A 20,000-nucleotide genomic window follows, 5' to 3' on the forward strand; every position below is an offset into this window, starting at 1 on the left:
TCAGGGAACACGGGTTCACATTGATTACGAAGAGCAAATAGAAACAAAGCTAGAGGGATGAGCCGTCAAACAATTCACTTCTATATTTGTCTCACTGCGAGCATTAGGATTCAATAATCTACTATTAGGTTTGGAAATACAGTACAGTATTCGTGCATCAGTGTTTCCTCTCACATCCACAATAAAACACAATTATCTGCAAAGCAACGGGAAATTCACGCAACTCTTCAACACGTTTTCAAAAATGATCTTCTACTTCATTAAACTTTGCACTTTGGTATTTTCTGGAAGTTGAGCACAGTGTTTACTCGCACATCCTCCAACTCGCATGACGCATATTGATTTTGTTTACAAATCTCAATGGATTTATACGTTAAAAACATTTGTGCTGGAGTGCAGATAGTGCTCTGAATAACATGAGGCACTTTTTTATGGACTACTTTGAATATTTTTGGCTAAGGTGGGTACATCTTGGAGAGATGAACATTGAAAAATAATTTCCTGCACTGTTAAAAACGCCACTGCAAAGTTATTTTCATTCATCTTAGTCCTTCATAGACATTCATCACATAATTTAATCAAGGAGGTTAAACCAACGGGCGTCACGGTGGTGCAGTGGGTAGCACAATCGCCTCACAGCAAGAAGGTTGCTGGTTCAAGCCTCTTTGTGGAGTTTGCATGTTCTCCCCGTATTTGCGTGGGTTTCCTCCGGGTGCTCTGGTTTCCTGCACAGTCCAAACACATATGCTATAGGTGAATTGGGTAAGCTAAATTGATCTAGTGTATGGATGTTTTCCAGTGATGGGTTGCAGCTGGAAGGGCATCAGCTGCATAAAACATGTGCTGGATAAGTTGGCGATTCATTCCGCTTTGGCGACCCTAAATTAATAAAGGGAGTAAGTGGAAAAGAAAATGAATGTAAGAATGAATGAAAAAGTTAAACCAACATCTTATGTTAACATAATTTCAACATCATGGAAGAAAGTCATGTTTAAGTGGTCATTTTATATGCTTTCAAGGGTTTTTTGATTTCAGTTTTTTTTTTACCACACCGGAAAACAATATTGACCTTCATATACGCTCACCGGCCACTTTATTAGGTACACCTGCCCAACTGCTCGTTAACACAAATTTCTAATCAGCCAATCACATGGCAGCAACTCAATGCATTTAGTCATGTAGACATGGTCAAGACGATCTGCTGCAGTTTAAAGCAAGCATCAGAATGGGGACGAAAGGGGATTTAAGTGACTTTGATCGTGGCATGGTTGTTGGTGTCAGACGTATTTCAGAAACTGCTGATCTACTGGGATTTTCACGCACAACCATCACTAGAGTTTGCAGAGAATGGTATGAAAAATAGAAGATATCCAGTGAGCAGCAGTTCTGTGAGCACAAATGCCTTGATGATGCCAGAGGTCAGAGGAGAATGGCCAGACTGGTTCCAGCTGATAGAAAGGCAACAGTAACTCGAATAAGCACTCGTTACAACCGAGATCTGCAGAAGAGCATCTCTGAACACACAACACGTCCAACCTTGAGGCGGATGGGCTACAGCAGCAGAAGACCACACCGAGTGCCACTCCTGTCAGCTAAGAACAGGAAACTGAGGCTACAATTCACACAGGCTCACCAAAACTGGACAATAAAAGATCGGAGAAGCGTTGCCTGGTCTGATGAGTCTCCATTTCTGCTGCCACATTCAAATGGTATGGTCAGAATTTGGCGTCAACAACATGAAAGCAAGGATCCATCCTGCCTTGTATCAGCGGTTCAGGCTAGAGGTGATGGTGTAATGGTGTGGGGGAGATTTTCTTGGCACACTTTGGGCTCATTAGTACCAATTGAGCATCATGTCAACACCACAGCCCACCTGAGTATTGTTGATGACCATGTCCATCCCTTTATGACCACAGTGTACCCATCTTCTGATGGCTACTTCCAGCAGGATAATGCACCATGTCATAAAGCGTGAATCATGTCAGACTGGATTCTTGAACATAATGAGTTCACTGTACTCAAATGGCCTCCACAGTCACCAGAGCTCAATCCAATAGAGCACCTTTGGGATGTGGTGGAACGGGAGATTCACATCATGGATGTGCAGCCGACAAATCTGCAGCAACTGCATGATGCTATCATGTCAATATGGAGCAAAATCTCTGAGGAATATTTCCAGTACCTTGTTGAATCTATGCCATTAAGGATTAAGGCAGTTCTGAAGGCAAAAGAGGGTCCAACCCAACATTAGTAAGGTCTACCTAATAAAGTGGCCGGTGAGTGTATTTCATACGTTCTGTGATGTTTTTAACAGAATAAATAGTGTAAGATTAAATATATTGTTTGTTCTGTTTTCCTTAAAAACATCATTCATTATTTTAGTTGATCACAGATGCTTCAATAAGTCAGAAACATGAGCAGGATACTGTTTGTTAATTTCATTTGTCAAATAAAGCCTGTGTCTAAAGCCAGAGTAAACATCTACACTTAATGTGTTACACTCAGGCTTCATTCAGCAGCTGTTGACTTTATCTTATTGAATATGTGGATTATTTGGATGATTTGTATGGAAGCCACTGTCTTTACAAAACACATGGCACTGTTTTATCACTACAGGGATTTTCTTTTTCTTTTTTTATACAATTTCTTTGTATTAAGCTCTGTTTACAGCAGTAACCACACTAACACCATTATTGTTGATGTGCTAAAAGCAGGATTTTGTGTGTGTGTGTGTGTGTGTGTGTGTGTGTGTGTGTGTGTGTGTGAGTGAGTGAGTGAGTGATTTATATAATAATTATGTATTTTTGACTAAATAATTTGTCCAACAATAATTGAACAATTTAAGAAACAATAAACTGTGTGATAAATTATAGACCGTAATGACTGTATGTATAAAGTTAAACACGTATCAAAATATTAAACATTTCTATTACATTATTATAATAATAAAAAAATAAAGCTAAAGGCCATGTTTGACTCAAAGTACAGTTTAATTTCTATATGCATTGGGTCAAGTAATTCAGTGTCAATTGCATTGCTCTATGGCACATTTGCTATTTATATGGCGGACTGTGTAAGTGTAAAAACTGAACTCTTCACTTGCGAGAAAACAGTTAAACAGAGCATCTGCAGCGCGAGGATAAAGAACCAGCCTCCTCCATTCGGCCTCTTTACTTTCTCTTTACTTTACTTTTACTCTTTACTTTACTCCTTTACTTTCATTGATGAGGAAACCGTGGAAACTCACTCCACTCAAGGCAAGGCAAGGCAAGTTTATTTATATAGCACATTTCATACACAGTGGCAATTCAAAGTGCTTTACATGAACAGGAATAAAAGAAACAAGTATAAGAGAAATAAAAACAAATACTAAAATAGTAAAAAAAAAAAAATTTTAATAAAATAAAATAAATAAGCATAAAAGCAGATAAAATGTGTTATAAAAGAATTAAAAAGACATCCATTAGCCTACATATTTAATTTTGTTTGTTAAGCCAAAGATGTTTCAAAACTCTTTCTAAATTCAGTTCTAATTTCCATAAAAGGAATAAATGAACAATAATAATGAAGTGTGGTCAAACAAGAGTTATATCTGAACACACGTCCTGTTCTTATGCCCCATATGATGATGCAGACGTCTCCAGAACCCAACAGGTGGACAAATCTAAACTTGTTTTTATTAAAACAAATATAAATATGCATATAAAAAATAATACTGCTAATAATAATAACATTATACTAATGCAAAGCTCCGAGATGAGGCATGGGTGGTTTTTATATTTATGTAATAATATATAATAAAAACAATTAATAAAATAAAGTAACATTTTAATCCTTTAATTGTTTTCATCTGTAAAAATATTTGTGTGTTGCTCGACATCCTGCGTGTATTCAGCAATGTGTAAGCGTTTGGACCTGCATAGGTGCATACTGTAACTAACACGCTCTGCGCTGGACTTCAGAGCAGCTTTTAGTTGGTCAATGGCACTGTCTATTTCAGTTCCTCAAAATAGCAACAGGCCAACAATACGTCTTAACACACCTCCTTTTCAGACCAGCACACCCATGAGTCCACAAAGTGGTGCAAATGGATTTGTTATTTAAACAACATGGCGCAAAACATGAAAAATAGAAACAAATGGCACCAATAACGTCTTGGCCTTATTGCACCGTGTGTATGATAGTGCCCTTTATGTCTAATAGGTAAAGGGGTGGGTTGAGGTAGGGGCATTGCTAGTGTCGAAAGGCATAAGGGGCTTAGCCCCAAAGATCATTTACAGGACTGCGAAAATAAATGGTCTATATGTGTTCATCCAGCCATCTTAGGTATTTTCATAAGAAAAAAGTCTATTTAGGGGCTGCATGGTGGAGCAGTGTTGGCATATTTGTGTGGAGTTTGCATATTCTCCCCGTGTTGGCGTGGGTTTCCTCCGGGGGCTCCGGTTTCCCCCACAAGTCCAAAGATGTGGTAAAGGTGAATTGCGTAAGCTAAACTCTCCGTAGTGTATGCATGTGAATGAGTGTGTATGGATGTTTCCCAGTGAAGGGTTGCAGCTGGAAGGGCATGCGCTGTGTAAAACAAATGCTGGATAAGTTGGCGGTTCATTCCGCTGTGGCGACCCCTGATTAATAAAGGGACAAAGCCAAAAAGAAAATGAATGAATGAATGAATAAAGTCAAAAGTCAAAAAATGAATACAATTTTTATTCCGATGCTAACTGACATAGCATGTTTCAGTAGAATATCGTTATAACCTCCTAGGGCTTGAGTATTCACATACGTGGACAGCACATTTTAGCTCTTAAGTGGATATTTAAAATACTTTGCATGTTTTATATTTTGTTTCAGACATACAGTATCATTCTGCATCTGTTTTGCAGCATATGAAATGTCCCAAACACTATTTTTAACTGTTCAAAATGGGTAAAAAAATGTTTTTACTGTCTGATAGTCAAAGCAAGTTCAAAAAAAATTTCTATGTTAAATATGCATTAAAAATTCAGGAAAAAGAGTTTTATGTAAATTCGGACCAGGAGTCCACAAATATGGACATCATTTTTCTCTCAAAGTACATCGTATCAAAAGATGATACTTAGGTTTATATTCTAATTAGGTTCTAAAAAGCCCAAATAGCAAAGAAACAAATAAAAAATCCATGTAAAAAAAACACCCTGGGCCTTAAGAGGTTAAAATATTAAGCTCGATGCACAAACTCACTGTGATTTAACTCTTACAGAAACAGATGTTACAGGCTATATCATATCTAAATAAATATGTCTAGATATCTATATCATATCTACCTTAGAAAGCTAGTACAATTTACGCTGTACTTAAAAATGTGCATATATTTCCATTGATATGATGCACATTTTATTGATTACAGTTATTTCACCAAAACTATGCACATTTTATACTGTGAAAACAAATATTAAGCTTCATCAGTAGTTAGAACTATTTAGTTTCACGAAACGCTTCTATTATTACCTCATCAGCTTCAGCTCCTCCAAATAATAACTGAATGACGACCTGCTGGTAGAAACAGGTACTGCTGAACAGCTAACTATTTAAATACTCGACACAAAAGCTGTAAGTGGAATGCGCGTGATGTATGTGGTCATTTTAAGTACTTCAATAACAAAATAAATGTTATGCAACCTATTTTTTTAAGTGCAGCATATTCCAAAAGATCAGGGGCTTTTGATAATACATCAGGGGCTCCACCCTCCTTTCACAACATGGGCTATGTTGTTGTTGTTTGTTTTTTGCATATTATAAAATCTCAAATAAACAGATCTTGTTCAAAACAAATATAGCTTTATTTTTTTCACACTCCACGTTGTGTATATAGAATTATCTAATTTGTGTGCATGCTTCAATCACATCTAATAATTAGTAGAGAAGGTAAATATTGTTGCATCCTCAATTCTCCATCCTGACAAGAAGACGTACGGCCGCTGTCACCTCAGATATGTGCTGGTCGTGTATTTCACTCCATCTCCGCCTTGTGTTTCCCACCCTGGCCTTCACCTGCATTATGTGACAATGTTTTATAATGATAATTGCAAACTCTGTATAGGGAGCATAATTCATGGTACACTTTCATATAAAAAATGACTGATTAATTCAGACCTCCCCAAACAGAGAAGACGCATTTTTTCTCTAAGAAAGCGTCGCTGATACAGGTCAGGCGGATTCTGGCCTTATCTGAAGTTATTTACTGCTGTCAGGAGGCTTGACTGGGGAAGGAATGAATGAATGATTGCTGGAGTCTGAGCAGTTATACTGGCAGAGCAGTCGATTTCTGTCAATGCCAGAGGAAAGTTTAAATCTATGAAATAAAAAACAAAGTCTGTTCACTGCAGTGTTAGGGAGTTTGCTTTATAAAAGCAATTATATATGAATCAGATCATTAAAACTGTTTTTAAATGACTTTTCTAATTACATCATCTGAAAAGTAATGTAATTAACAGATGTGTAATTTAGTTACCTGGCTCAATACTACTTAAAAACCCCTTTCAATTCCAATGCATATGGACTTTATTCATTCATTCATTCATTCATTCATTCATTCATTCATTCATTCATTTATTCATTTATTTATTTATTTATTTATTTATTTTTAAACATGGCCTTCAGTTTTATTAAAAATATTAGGGGAGTTTACTTAATAAAAGTAATTAATTAAGAGTTACAGTACATCATCAAAATTGTATTTAAATGACTGTGTTAATTTTTAATTACTTTGTCTGAAAACTAATGCAATTACTTGATAATTAATTTAAAGGGAATGGGAGATGAGGCTCTGATTGGTCTAATGAATGTTATGCTCAAAACACACCCATAACTCATTAAGAGAATAAGCACAACCCTGTTAGACCGTGCGCTGGGGCGTTTTCTGTCCTTAAAAAAGCAAAAGTGGATTCAGACACAGCCTTAATGCTTTTGTGCCATGAGCTTTAGACTCTCCGCCTATATTGTTAAAATAGAGCCCAAAGTATCCGTTGCATTGTTGGAAAAAAATCCTATTTACACCTTTTGGGAGGGTGTTCCCTTATTTTTCAGCAAATGTCAGGGACAGTTGCCTGATTGCATATAAATTCTCACATCATTTAAAATGTATAATTTGCAAAAACCTAATAAAATTAAAATAACATAATTACAGTACATCGACATACCTAATCCCACCCTTTTACCCACCAGACATAAAGAATCCATTACATTGTAGGTAAAAAAATCATAATTATACATGTTTATTCCCTTCTTGTATTTTTCAGCAAATGACAGGAAAGGTTGCCAGATTGCATATAATTTCTCACATCATTTGACGATTCATAATAAGCAAAAAATAAATAAATAATAAAAAAAATAATAAAAATAAAAAACATTAATATCATAATTACAGGAGAAGAAAGGTTGCCAGATTGCTTATAATTTCCGATGTGACCCTTGAAGTCAATATCTTTTGTTCTTCCCACAAAAGTGTTTATTTAGATGCATTAAACCAAGTTATTATATGGTTTGTTACCTTGAGTAAGCATTGAATGAAGGCAATGCTTAAATTTATTTGACCACAATTGACCATATTTAGACTTTGGATAGGAAGTCACACTAGATTATAAGTTGCAGCAGGTCAAATTTGCAAAAGTGCAAAACAAACAAACAAACAAATGATCAAAATTGTATAAGTGACACTTTTTGTCATTTAATTAAAAATAGTAGCCCTAAATAACAATGAAACTTTGATAATTTTATTATTATTATTCATTCATTTATTCATTTTCTTTTCGGCTTAGTCCCTTTATCCCTTTTAAGTCTATTATTTGTTTTTATTTCTCTTATACTTGTTTCTTTTATTCCTGTTTATGTAAAGCACTTTGAATTGCCACTGTGTATGAAATGTGCTATATAAATAAACTTGCCTTGCCTTGCCTTGCCTTTATTAACCCTCCTCTCGTGTTCACATCCTGCCCCTTACTTTAATGTTCCCGGTCAAAATTGACCAGTCTGTTTTAACTGCTCTTATATTAGCACAAAAATCTTTTTTCTCCACCAAATTTTAATTTAACATACTTTATCTGTGAACAGTGTCTCAAAGTAGTGTTTAACATGAATTTACAGAATTAGACATAAAATAACTGCAATGAAATATATTACAAAATGAACAATAGATGACAGAAATCAAAATACTTTGTTTCATTACTAATAGACAGCTCGCTAAAATAACTATCACAGGGTCTGACCAAAGAAATGGACATTTTAATCCATCTGATTGATTTATCAACCAGCAAAGCACAAACAAAATGCTATCCTGTGTTCTGTTTTCAGTCCTTCAAGTGTACTAATATAGGGAATAGTGACTGAGGGTATAAACGGTGAGGATGGACACAGAGCTAGCACTCGTTATCCTTTGGTCATTTTTGAGCGAGATAATAACGGTCTAATATAATGAAATAATTGTTGCTAAGTTAAGCTAAAAGTGCTCCTGCTAGACTCAGAGGTTGGTTGAACGGAGATTGGAAGAAAAGAAAGAAAGGAAGGAAGAAAGAAAGAAAGACACACAGATGGATTCACACAACAGACACCTCGTCTGTGTAAAGATATGATACACTGTTTTATCAGGAAGTTGATCCACATTGGAGGATCCAACACTTTCATGACAATTCATAACTTATTGGTTTAGTAGCTAATCCATATGAATTTGTACCATCTCATTCATACAGTTTTGTACAATTAGCTTATCCCCAATGACGAGTGGGTTTAGGGGTGGGGTTGGGTGCCACGCCTTCTTTCAAAAAATCATACAATTTTGTACGACTGAACTCATATGAATTAGCCACTAAACTGACAAAACGTAAAATAGAGATAGAGATCAGGCTGGAGGATCAGCACATAAGCACGGAAAAGAGATGTGTACCTGCAAAAGATATTGTTCAGTCTGAAGTGAGTGAGTGAGTGAGTGAGTGAGTGAGTGAGTGAGTGAGTGAGTTGGGGTTGTGTGTGTGTTTTCTGTCTAATGAATGAATATAGTCTGGATACCCATTAATTTCCTTTGGCGGTCACTTTTGACCGGGAACACCACAGGTGTAACAAGCTAGATTAAAACACTCAAAATTCATTGAAAGAGGTGATCATCACTTTTATATGTTCAAATGCACAGTGTGGAGGATATCATAAGGGCTTGAGGCAATCAGATGTAAAACACAATAGTTATGAGTGATTTAAGTTGCAAATCGGTCAGATTTGACCCGAACACGACAGGAAGGTTAATTCGGGGTCGCCACCGCGGAATGAACCGCCAACTTATCCAGTTATGCCCTTCCAGCTGCAACCCATCTCTGGGAAACATCCATACAGACTCATTTACACTCATACACTATGGACAATTTAGCCCACCCAATTCACCTGTACTTTGAACTGTGGGGGAAACCGGAGCACCAGGAGGAAAACTCCACACAGAAACGCCAACTGATCCAGCCGAGGCTCGAACCAGCAACCTTCTTGCTGTGAGGCCACAGCACTACCTTCTGCGTCACCTTATTATTATTATTATTATTGTTATAATTATTATTATTTATTTTATTATTAACTTAATTGTATACTTGAATGTTAGTCTCCACAATCCTTTACCATTAAGCATGGATAGTAACAACATCTTTTATATAATAAGACTTATATTCTCGAAAATATGGCAACATTAAGACTTTTTTTTCCTTTTTCCCTTTAACATTTGCATTTATGCATTTGACCGATGCTTTTATCTAATATGACTCTGCATTGCATTAATAAGTGTAATTGTGAATATCTGGTCAGTTCATGCGTCTGCTGGAAACTGAATTCATGACCTTGATGCTGCTAATGCCACGATCCACTGTCTGAAATTAGGTTTGGATAAAAGCATTTCTAAATGGAAAAATCTCTAATATATTTGCCAGTCTCAATATACTTTGCATTTGTACTAGGAGCTTAATTATTCTGAGCAGCAACTTTATCACATTGAATTTATTCACTAAAAATAAACCAATGTTTTTAATTAAAACTAGAAGTTCTGTGGAAACATCAAAACTCTTTATAAGTGGCCTTTATTTGTACAGTTTAAAGAGCTGCTGTACTGTAGGATTCAAGGCAACTTTATGTAAACAAACTAAAACAGAAATATAATGTCAAAGCATGAAAGACAGACATCGAAACAAAATGTACTGATGACTCCCCTGTACTCTGCGGTGTTTACTGCAAAACACAAATTGGGTAAAATATGGACTAACCCATTGGGTTTCCATCCATCCATCCATCCATCCATCCATCCATCCTTCCATTCATAATTTTTTAGCATCCATCCATCCATTCATCATTTTTATTAATGATTCCATTCATCTGTCATCTATCCGTAATGCATTTTATCCATCCATCCATCCATCCATCCATCCATCCATCCATCCATCCGTCATTAATTCATTCCATCCATCCATCCTTAATGCATTCCATCCATCCCTCCATCACCCATCCATCAATAATTTTTTAGGATCCATCCATCCATCATTTTTATTTATGATCCGTACGTCATTCATTGCATTCATTCAACCAACCATCTATCCGTCATTCATTTCATTCATCCATCTATCCGTCATTCATTTCATTCATCCATCTATCCGTCATTCATTTCATTCATCCATCTATCCGTCATTCAGTCCATCCATCCATCCATCTATCCATCATTTATTCCATTCATCCATCTGTCACCCATCCATCCACCCATCCATCAATTTTTGTCATCCATTCATCAATTTTATTGATGATTCCATCCATCTATCCTCATTCATCCATCCTTCCATCCATCCATCCATCCATCTATTCGTCATTCATTCCATCCATCCATCCATTCATCCAATCATCCATCTATCTTTCATTCATTCCATTCATGCATCCATCAATCCATCATATATCATCCATCCATCAATCTCATTTATGATTCCATCCATCTATTGGCATTAATTTTATCCATCCATCATCCATCTATCCATCTGTCATTCATTACATCCATATCCATCGTTCATTCCATCTTTGCGTCATTAATTAATTACTTAATTAATTCAATTTCATTCATCTGTCATTCATTGATTCCATTCCAACCATCTGTCATTCATTCCATCCATCCATCCATCCATCCATCCATCTATCCAGCAATCATTCCATCTGTCATTCATTCCATCCATCCATCCATCCATCCATCCATCCAGCATTCATTCCATCTGTCATTCATTCATTCATTCATTCATTCATTCATTCATTCATTCATTCATTCATGTATTCCATTCCATCCGTCATTCCTTCATTCCATGCATCTGTCATTCTTTCATTCCAATCCATCCATCCATCCATCCATCCATCCATCCATCCATCCATCCATCCATCCTTCATTCCATTCCATTCATCCAAGACTTCTTACTCATGGAAGCTAAGCAGGGCTGAGCCTGGTCAGTACCTGGATGGAAGACCACATGGGAAATCTAGGTTGCTGTTGGAAGTGGTGTTAGTGAGGCTAGCAAGGGGCGCTCAACCTGCGTTCTGTGTGAGTCCTAATGCCCTAGTAAAGTGAAGGGGACACTATACTGTCATTGGGCGCCGTCTTTCAGATGAGACGTTAAACCGAGGTCCTGACCCTGTGGTCATTAAAAATCCCATGGCACTTCTCGTCAAGAGTAGAGGTGTAACCAGCCTCCCAATCATCCCCATCCACTGAATTGGCTCTATCACTGTCTCTCCACTCCACCTATAGCTGGTGTGTGGTGAGTGCACTGGCTCTGTTGTCCTGTGGCTGCCATCGCATCATCCAAGTGGATGCTGCACACTAATGGTGGTGTGGAGAGACCCCCCTCATGATTGTAAACCGCTTTGGATGTGTGGCCCTACACAATAAATGCACTATATAAATACACATTACTTACTTACACATTACTTTATCTATCTAGCTACACTATTTTAAACAAAGTAATTTATACAAATTATTTAGAAGTTCAGGGTTGGTAAGATTTCTGTAAGATTTCTCTTATCAGGACTTCATTTATTTGATCAAAATATTTGTATTCTAAAACGTTATTATAACTTCACATTTCTGTTTTATTATAGATATTTTTTTTAGGTTGATTTGCACGAAAAGATTTGCAAAAAAGTTTCATGTTTCTCGACACTTTTCCCCATAATTCTTTGATGAACAGATAAGCACAGCATTTATGTGAAATAAGCCTCTTTTGTGACATTATAAATGCCTTTGCTGTCACTTTTGATCAATTTTACACTTCCTTGCTGTTATTGAATAAAAAATGTATGTTCCTCTTAAAACAGTCACTGACTATAAACCTTTGAAAAGTGGTGTTGTGCTAAAACAAAGAGAAAAGGTTTCCTTCCATCCACCTATCCCATCTGTCATTCCATCCATCCATCCATCCATCCATCCATCCATCCATCCATCATTCCATCCATCCATTCATCCATCCGTTTTTCCACCCATCCATCATTCCATCCATCCATCCATCCGTCCATCCATCCATTCATCTGTCAATTCCATCCATACAACTGTCATTCCATCCATTCATTCATCCATCCATCCATCTGTCAATTCCATCCATACAATTGTCATTCCATCCATCCATCCATCCATCCATCCATCCATCCATCCATCCATCATTCCATCAATCTATCAATTCCATCCATACAACTGTCATTCCATCTATTCATTTTTCATTCCATCCATTCATTCATCCATCCATTCATCTGTCATTCCATCCATCCATCCATTCAGTGTTCATTAGTTTAGGGTTGGTAATGTCATGATGTTTTTTGTAAATCTCCTGTGTGACTGCATTTATTTGATAAGAAAATTATTATTCTGAAAGATTATTGCAATTTAAAGGCACTTGTCTTCAGAAGTTTTGATAAATAGCACAGCATTTATCTGAGATAAGTAACATTGACACTTTTGTAACATTATAAATGTCTTTGCTGTCACTTTTGATCAATTTTACATTTCCTTGATGTTACTGAATAATAATCAGTTATATCCTTCTTTCAAAAACTGTCACTGATAAACCTTTGAAAAGTGGGATTGTGGTAAAACAAAGAAAAATATCTAACTGTGCGTACCTCCATTCGTCCCTTCATCCATACATCCAACATTCCATCAATTTATCCAACCATCCATCCATCTATTATATCATCCATCCATCATCCCTCTGTCCATCCGTCCGTCATTCCGACCGTCTGTCATTCCGACCATCTATGATTCCGTCCGTCTGTCAGTTCGTCCGTCATTCCATCCGTCCGTTATTCCATCCATCCATCCGTCATTCCGTCCATCTGTCATTCCATCCATCCATCATTCCATCCATCTGTCATAGCATCCATTCGTCATTCTATCCATCCATCATTCCATTCCATCTATCCATTATTTCATTCATCATTCCATTCCATCCATTCCATTCATCATTCTGTCCATCATTTCTTTCCATCCATCTGTCCATCAGTCATTCCGTCCATCCATACATCTGTCCATCCATACATCCGTCCATTCATCTGTCATTCCATCGTTTGTCTGTCAATCCAACTTTGTCATTCTGTCCGTCTGTCATTCCATCCATCCATTCCATTCATCCATCATTTCATCAATTCCATGCATCATTCCATCCATCCATTCATCCATCATTCCACCCATTCATCATTCCATCCTTCTATCATTTCATCCACCATCCATTCCATCAATCCCATCATTGCATCCATCCATCCATCCATCCATCCATCCATTCCATCATTCCATCCATTCCATCATTCCATCCATCCGTCCATTTCATCATTCCATCCATCCATCCATTCCATCATTTCATCCATATAATCCATCATTCAATCCATACGTCATTCCATCTATCCCATCAATCTCTTCATTGCATCCATCCATTCATCCGTCATTCCATCCATCCATCCGTCATTCCATCCATCCATCCATCCATCCATCCATCCATCCATCCGTCATTCCATCCAATCTATCAACATTATTTTTAACATAATGGACAAGTCATTTACTTAGTGTTCAAGTTTAGGGTTGGTAAGGTCATCTAATCTCTCATGCCTATGATCAAAATTATTATTATTATTATTATTATTATTATTAAATATTATTATAATTTAAAGGCACTTTTCTCCAGAAGTTTTGATGAATAGATAAGCACAGCATTTATGTGAAATAAATTTGCTGTAACTTTTGATCAATTTTACACTTCCTTGCTGTTACTGAATAAAAATCAATTATATGATTATGTAAATATAAACTTTGGAAAAGTGGTGTGGAGGTAAAACTAGGGGAAAAAATGTAATTTGGTTAGACATTCTAACTAAACATCATCACTTTAAAATAAATAAATAAGTAAAATAAAAATAACAAGGCTCCAGGGCTGACCAAAGAGACCTTCAGAGCGGAGTGTTTGATATATATAGTGTTTGATATATTCTGAGGTCGGGGTCTAACTGTGAGCTCCGGTGGCCAAACTCTGGCAGCGCTTTAATCTCTCCTCTCACACTGAGTGCTCGACCCTCCCTGCTCCTAATTGCTGTTTTGCTCTTTGCCTCGGGCCAACAAATTGACTAACTGACCTGCAAAAAAAATAAAATCCTGGCCACTGGACTCCAGTTTTTCCACAAGCAGAAAGTTTTGGGGCGCCAGACATCACGTTTATATGTGCAGACAGGAGAAACCCTTGGCCTATTTTCATTTTTCACCCCCGTCAACTCTAATAGTACTCTTGGCCAGCCTTGACGGATGAACATAAGGTTTTGCTGGGTATTTATTTAGTGCTTGTTTGTGATTGCCTTCAGATATTTAGTTTAGAGGACACTTTCTGCAGTATCTTTTTAAGCCGGGTGTCAAGACTTGCGTACAGAAGGAAGAAAAGCTATTTTATGATCTCTCTCCAAATGTGAAATGCATTTGCCTTACAGCCGCTTTCATCAACATCTCAATGTCATGGAAGAGCTGTTTGTCCAACAATAGCCACGTGCCTGGGTGTTTGCTGAGATTTGCTCTTTTTCCGTCTCTCTGCAGTGCCTTGACATTGATACATTGGCAGAAGCTGCCAGGCAAATATACAGGGATGTGTATCTGTTGACAACCACTATTAATTTTGTGTTGCTTTTTAGTGTGTTTGTGTGTGTGTGAGTAAACAAACGTTTACAAATACTCAAAATACTGCAATTTAAGTCGTTTTCCAAGGAATTGTACTTCTCGAGTAGATTGTTAGTTCTAAATCGGTCTTTTACTAAGTAGGTAAGTAGTGTGTATTTATATAGTGTACTTATTGTGTATGGCCGCACACCCAAAGTGCCTCAAAATCATGAGGGGGGTCTCTCCACACCACCATCAGTGTGCAGCATCCACTTGGATCATGTGACGACAGCCACAGGACAACAGCGCCAGTGCGCTCACCACACACCAGCTATAGGAGTAGTGGAGAGACAGTGATAGAGCCAATTCAGTGGATGGGGATGATTGGGAGGGCCATGATGGGTAAGGGCCGATGGAGGGAATTTGGCCAGGACACAGAGGTTACAACCCAACTCTTATTTCAGATTTTTAATGACCACAGAGTCAGGACCTCCGTTTAACGTCTCATCTGAAAGACGCCACTCATTGACAGTATAGTGTCTCCTTCAATATACTGGGGGATTAGGACTCACACAGACCGCAGGTTGAGCGCCACCCTGCTGGCCTTACTAACACCACATCTACTTTACTGCTTTATTTTCCTTCAAACTGCTCATAATCCACATGAAATTGTAGTTGTAGAAATCTACGGTATTGGGTCATTTGTTGACATTATTGTAGTATTTGTGTTACCATACCAGTAGTTAAAAAAAAAAAGAAAAAAAAAAAACAGGTCATATGGATTACTATAGTATGTTTTATGTGGGCACTTTGCTCATTGTTGTAAATTGTAGGTAGTTTTAAAAATATCTTCATATCATATATACATACGTAATATAGAATTATATTAGTGGTGGGCCGTTATCGGCGTTTACATCCTGCGTTAACGTGAAGAAAAATATTGCCGTTATTTATTTCTCAAAGTTGGGTTGGAAGCTGGGTCTATTTTATGCAAGCTATGATGACTTTCACCTTGATATTTTAGCGTAGATGTATACCTGGCTGAATTGCACTGTAGGGGGCAAGAACGAGTCTTCGAACCTGTGTGTATTCCTACTGTGAAATTACCACATCAAACGTGACGTGCTAACATGCATATGGTCCAACACCTGACAGGTGGACAAATCTAAGCTTGTTTTTAATAAATAAATATAAATATGCATATAATAAATAATACTGCTACTAATACTAACATTATACAAAAGCAAATTGCTGTGAATAAACTGAAAAAAGCCCTCTGAGATGAAGAAGGCATGGAGGCTGTGGCTTTTATATTTATGTAGAAAGTAATAATTTTACAAATATTTTAAATTCTCTTTCATTTGTAAAGATATTTCTGTATTGCTGTACATTCTGCATATTTTAAGCAATGTGTAAGGGAGGCGCACAACTAATGCACTCTGCGCTGGACTTTAGACCTGCTTTCAGCTGGACTAATGCACAGTCTATTTTAGTTCCTCAAAATAGCAACACGCCAACAATGCGCCTTAACACACCTCCTTTCTAGACCGAAACACCCTTGAGTCCACAAAGTGGCGCGAATGAATTTGCTATTTAAACAATGTGGCTGAAAACGTAAAAATTAATGTTGCGTTGGTCTGAAAATAGAAACATGTCGGGGCAAACACGTCTTGCGCCTTATTTGGCCTGGTGTATGATAGGGTCCTATGTTTACTATTGTAAACTGTAAGTAGTTTTAGTACTTTTACTTGAGTAGATTTTTTGTTCTGAATCACCATTTTCCTTAATCACAACCCACATGAAAAGTCCTATAGTAATTTTTAGAAAATACTGTAGTGTTTTGGACCATACAATAGTGTAGTGTATTATACTGTGTAGTATTTACAACACATTGCATGCACTAACCTGCCTAATTAACCTAGTTAAACCTTTAAATCTCACTTGAAGCTGAATACTAGTGTCTTGATAAATATAAATATTTTAATATTATGTGCTGTCATCATTACAAAGATAAAAGAAAACAGTTATTACAAATGAGTTATTAAAACTATTGTGTTTATAAATGTTAAACAGAAATTTGGGAAAAATATTCAGGAGGGCTAAAAATGTTCACTTCAACCGTATACATTTCCTATTGTATTCACCTTTTTAAAGTCAGTGCTGTGCATGCAGGAAAGTGTCAGTAAAAGCAGGTGATCCACCAGTTACAGCAGAGTCTCTCAAAGCAGGGTCTGTTTCACATAGCCAAGGGGTCTGCAGAAAATCTCACAATAGAGAACAAAAAATTTCAGCAGACAACCATGGCAAGCAATATGATGGAGCGCCACAGTGACCGCTCACTTTTCCAGCAGCTTGAGTTACGGAGATATATTTCCCATTCTTTTTCTCCATAGACATTTTAAAATACCTTAAAGCTACGGTTCATCCAGAAATGAAAATTCTGTCATCATTTACTCACCCACGTGTCATTGCAAACCTCACCTCTGTGGAACATAAAACATGATTACGAGCCGTTTCTGAGCTTGAGACGAATCGCATTAACATTTGATTAGAAGCAATAAACATTTGAGATCTGGAGGGAAAGAAGTGTGTTTCTATAATCAGATCACAATGTTGAACTCACAGCCTCTGGACAGGAGTATATATAGAGATAGTGTCAATAGTATCTGGATGCAGCCTTGATTATGCAAGCTGAGATTGCATATCTTAGTGATGCAGTGTAAGGCACAATGCACTTAATGGAGCTAGTGATGTCACTGTGGGGGGTGGAGTTAAAGCAGTGGGTAAAGTACTATTATTATTATTATTATTATTTTTACTAAAAATGTAGAGCAAGTAGAGTAAAAGTATCTGTTGTAAATATTACCAACGTGCCTTTAAGGCAAGTCATTTCACTCGGTGGCCATCTTTGAAACGCCTCTTGTGCAGTATGCTCAGGCATTCTGTCTGAATAGGGAAACATCAAGTTCTCCAAAAATGTTTGTCAAGCTTACAATTACGTTACATATTTGGAATCATCAATAGAATTAAACATTAATTGTCTCATAAGTTTCGTTCCTTAATGTTCAAATCAAACAAAATCTGTATATTTTCAGGTTGCCAGAGCTAATGTGCATGTGCACAGGAAAGAAACGAGATCACGACACCAACCTCATTTATGGCCGTTCTACACATCGTCATCCTTTGGATTGCCTGATCAATCAGCTCTTCTGAAGTAATCCACAACTTGGTCTTGATGGAGACCTCTTTGTTTATAAGTTTGTAGGCATTTGAGTAGCTGCTGTCATGTAACGTGCATTTGACAGGATATGGAGCTAATAATATGCCAAAACAATCTGAATTGTGTTCATTTGAACTGTAATTTAATAAATCAGAATTTTTATATGCTGTTAAAAATGTTTTGAATTTAAATTTCTTAATTTGAATTTGAATTTCATAACTTGAATATTGAACATCTGAAATATAAGACAACTGAAATTTTCAAGGCTGAGTTTTTTTGTAGACGTATTTTCTAACTTTTTTTGTGTTCTGAATTCAGTCCTGCAGATATCCAGTTTGTAAAAATACAGTTTAAAATTTTTAAGATGAAGAAATTCAGAACATCAAATTCAATATCCTAAAAATCAAAACCAGAAATTCAGTTTGTGAAATTCAGATTCAGCAGAAAGTAGGTCAGGGGTCATCAACAAGGAAGAGTAGATGATCACCGATCAAGTCAAACTAAGCATTTTGACCAACCACTGAGCTGCGTGAGCTTACTGGTGTATATATGTGAGGCTCAGGAGGACACAATTCTTCTGCAAACTGACTATCTGGGTCAGTTATTTTCCGTAGTTTGTGCAATAAATATATACATGCGTTAGTGAACCAAATTCATATATTTAATTCAATTACCTCTCATTGGTTAATCAAACTTTTTTATGTTTTCAGTGTTTTTAGCGATAAAGGGCTGATTCTGACCTCTGTAGCCTCTGATGGGTTATTTCAACAGACACAGGGCTCTTACACCTTTACCAAAGTTACATTTAAGGCCTTTTCAAGCTCTTTCCAGGTGCATTTTCAAACTGTCCCTGCATTTTACACCTGTGGTAAATTACATATTTGCATGCACACACTATTTCATTAAATTATATAAGATGCTATTTGTTACAATATTCTATAGTACAGCATATAGTATAGTATTTTAAGAAAAAAAAATTATTATACGTTTGCCCAAGGCCCATTATCAACACTAAAATGCTCTATCTTTTAAATATCATCTTAGATGCTTAAACTTTTAAATAGTAACAACATAAGAGGTGTTAAAAAGTCTATATTGCTGTGAATAGTACAGGGAAAGCCACTTGATGAGTTTTCACCGAAGCCAACATCTTAAACCAACATCACATTGACGTCAAAAACTGACATTTATTCGTCAGGTATGGCAACCAAAATCCAACGTCTGATAGATGTCATAATGGTAACATCCACTCAACGTCAAGCTGTAACATCATTAGATGTTGATATTTGATTGATTTTAGGTTGGACGTTGGACATTGATGTCGGCCTGATGTTGGGTTTTGGCCTCAAACCCGTTTTTCATTTCCCAACAAAATGCAATGTCCCTACGATGTTGGGGTACGACGTCAATCTGACATCATGTTGACGTCTTGTGCCTGCTGGGTGTTTAAGGCCATTTCAGTCATCATACAGTAAACATCCGTCATCTCATCAGTGACATGCATCTGAACAGTCTCTGGGTCAGTGGATGCAGATATTTTGGACATCTTCTTGGACACTTTTAATGCTTCCAAACAGTTTGCTGCAATTATAAAGTTTTGAGGTAGTTCATTATGATGTGATTTACCTTCTATGT

The sequence above is a fragment of the Danio aesculapii genome, chromosome 14 (genome assembly GCF_903798145.1).
Source record: "Danio aesculapii chromosome 14, fDanAes4.1, whole genome shotgun sequence".
NCBI lineage: Eukaryota > Metazoa > Chordata > Actinopteri > Cypriniformes > Danionidae > Danio > Danio aesculapii.